The sequence below is a fragment of the Pinus tabuliformis genome, chromosome 5_2 (assembly GCF_031772625.1).
Source record: "Pinus tabuliformis cultivar Carrire ecotype Pingquan chromosome 5_2, CPIR1, whole genome shotgun sequence".
Taxonomy (NCBI): domain Eukaryota; kingdom Viridiplantae; phylum Streptophyta; class Pinopsida; order Pinales; family Pinaceae; genus Pinus; species Pinus tabuliformis.
Window position 1 is genome coordinate 430,979,518 of NC_142306.1, and position 2,670 is coordinate 430,982,187.

A 2,670-nucleotide genomic window follows, 5' to 3' on the forward strand; every position below is an offset into this window, starting at 1 on the left:
TCAAGTCTTTTAACAATAACTACAATTATTTATTGCTAGTTATATTTATCCTTGTGGAAGAGAAATCATCTCCATAAAATATTTTAACTTGTAGTGCATGCTGGAATTCTAGAAAATTGTGAAGTAATATTGGAATTTAATAAAATGTGTATATATTGAATGTTGAAAATATTGTATGCTATATAAATGATGACATATTTATAAATATGTGAGTTTAGGATGGTTTGTCATTTGTTATCTCTCTGTAAGGGGAAGTGTTTTGCATAAAGAATTATACTACCTTCCTACAACCTAAAGAATGTAATACATGTTTGTTTATAAACATTTACCTAATTAATAAGTATGAATAGACAATGGCTATAGTGTATTTTTTCATATTTAGAGTCAATGTAGAATATAAAATACAACATTTACCAGAAATATGTATGTTTATTATTATAATGATTGAAGTATAAAAATTAATATAATTACAAATATTTTCAATATTACAATCAACTCAATTATTAAGACAAAGCGTTGTTAGTGCTGTTGTTCTCTTGAGAAGACAAAGCTGAGTCTTGGTTGTCAAAATGAGCAATCCAATTAGTATTTTGAGCTGTGTGCTGTTGATAGGAATACTCCACTACGTTCATGGTGGGGCGCCAAAGCCATTTGGATCAAAATATGGAGATAAGTTTACGGGACGCAAGATAGTAGAGCCACCAGGAAATATAAGTAGGTCCACATTTCATGTGGAGAAAAATGGGAGCAACATAATAAAAATAGTTCAAGAGTAAATAAATCGCTCAATGCAACATTACATTCCATTTTGTCAATCTTTCTATTTTTCTTTTTTAATTATTCATTGTTAGAGGTTGAATTGACACTGAATGCTTCAATGTATGCATATTCAAATAGAAGCAGAAGCATTATTAACAAGAGCACAAGAGGAGGAGATGAGCTGAGCGTGTTGTCATGTGCAACGAGTAATCCTATTGATGACTGTTGGCATTGCGACTGCAATTGGGAGTGCAACAGAAAACAACTGGAAGATTGCAGCATTGGATTTGGCAAGCATGCCATCGGAGGAAAAAACGACAAGTTTTATGTGGTTACAAATGCCGGTGATGATGCCATGAATCCATCCCATGGCACACTGCATCATGCTGTGATTCAGACGCAGCCGCTGTGGATCATCTTCCACAATGACATGCTCATCCAACTCAAGGAAGCGCTTGTTATTCACAGCTTCAAAATAATCGATGGATGAGGCGCCAAATTCCACATTGGTAAGGGCCCATTTATCACCATAAAATATGTGACAAGCATCATCATTCATGGCATCCACATTCATGACTGTAAAATTATAGGAAATGCTGTAGGAAATATGTATCCTCTGAAGAGTGGGTCAGGAAAAATAAATCATGGAGATGGGATTTCCATCTCGACAGCGAGGCACATATGGGTGGACCATTTCTCTATGTCTAAGAAAAGCTAAGCGCAAAGCGGGGGAGCCAAGCCACCCTAGGCCAGAGACAACGAACTTATGAAACCAAATGCTTATTAGCTATGCTCTTTTCACTTACCCAAATGCTTATTACAATGCTTGCTTATAGCCCACCTCCATTAAACCAAGCGAGGGTTTACTGAAAGACACGATTGCTTGGAGGGCTTGCTCATACGGCTCTTGCTTCTTGCTTTTACTGCTTGCTCGTCGGGGAGCGGTGGAGCTAAAGCTTTTAGGGTGGGTGGGCCCAACAAACCAAGATACTTACCAGAACTTACAGATTAGCTCGAACAGACGGGAGGGAGGGGGTCGCTATCGCTGGGTGACCCACAGACGGCAGGGGGGAGCTTTAGCTCCAGTGATTACACAATTCTGCTCGGCTCGCTTAAGGCAAGGAAGATTGGATGGAGGGAGTCTGTACTTAAAGACACGATTGCTCGTAGGGAGGGTGGCTTCACTGACGTAGTCAAGTCATCCATCTATATCAACATTTCCAATAGTTATTTCACTCGCCACAACGAGGTGACCTCACATACTCTTTCATTCATTAATTGAAATTCACTCTATTTTATTCCTTATCTTCTACCTTCACAATGCTCTGATTTTCTCCAATGGTAGGTGATGCTATTGGGTCACAGTGATGACCACCATCATGACAATGTTATGTAGGAAATGGTTTCACTCAACCATTTTGGCCAAGGTCTCGTCCAACGAATTCCAAGGTGAATAATTTAATAGTTATTTCATTCATTTCCCATCTTATTTTGAATTTTGTTGTGAAGGAAAAGTATGAAATAGCTATTATATTATTTAGAAATTAAATTATGAATTAACTGGATGTAGGTGCCGATTTGGATACTTCCATGTGTTTAACAATGATTACAATAAGTGGGGAATGTATGCCATTGGTTTAAGTTCAAACCCCACCATACTGAGTTAGGGAAATAGATTCATGGCATCTGCACATCCCTTAGCTAAAGAAGTAACCAAGAGGCAAAACGCCACAGAAAGTGAATGGAAAAAGAGGAACTGGATATCAGAAGAGGATGTGCTGCTAAATGGTGCATATTTCATGCCATCAGGATCACAAGTGCTTTCGACGTATGCAACCGCATATAGTGACAAACCAAAGAGTTTAGCCCTTGTGGAAACGCTGACTAGGAATGCAAGTGTGCTCTCATGTA

At 38.2% G+C, this 2,670-nt stretch overlaps 1 pseudogene; it reads left to right on the plus strand.

Annotated features, from left to right (window-relative positions):
- Positions 1-569: 569 nt before the first annotated feature.
- LOC149159461 (putative pectate lyase 5 pseudogene) lies at positions 570-1,249 on the plus strand (annotated as a pseudogene).
- The last annotated feature ends 1,421 nt before the right edge of the window (positions 1,250-2,670 follow it).